The sequence below is a fragment of the Buceros rhinoceros genome, unplaced genomic scaffold, assembly GCF_000710305.1.
Source record: "Buceros rhinoceros silvestris isolate BGI_N320 unplaced genomic scaffold, ASM71030v1 scaffold1399, whole genome shotgun sequence".
NCBI lineage: Eukaryota > Metazoa > Chordata > Aves > Bucerotiformes > Bucerotidae > Buceros > Buceros rhinoceros.
The window spans coordinates 1-291 of record NW_010433021.1 but is presented as its reverse complement, the minus strand read 5'-3'; positions in this window follow the sequence as shown (position 1 = coordinate 291).

Genomic DNA, 291 nt, shown 5'->3' with positions numbered 1-291 from the left:
AGTAACACCAGCCAATAAGAGCGCTGTATCCCTCACTAAATGGGTGTTTAGCAATATGGCAATTATCTGAATTATGGGTATGAAGAAGCAATTTAAGGGAGCAGGGATAATAGCGTCCTGCCACGCAGCTGTCTCGTATCTGGAAATGCTGCATTTTCCAAGCCTAACCGTGGGGCCTCAGCAGCTGTGGAGATACTGCATGGCATCCCAGCACGAACTGGTCCACAGGGGATGCCGCGGACCAGCCTCCTCTCGGCCGGAAGCCTTCTGCCGCTGCTTGGGCAAAGCCGC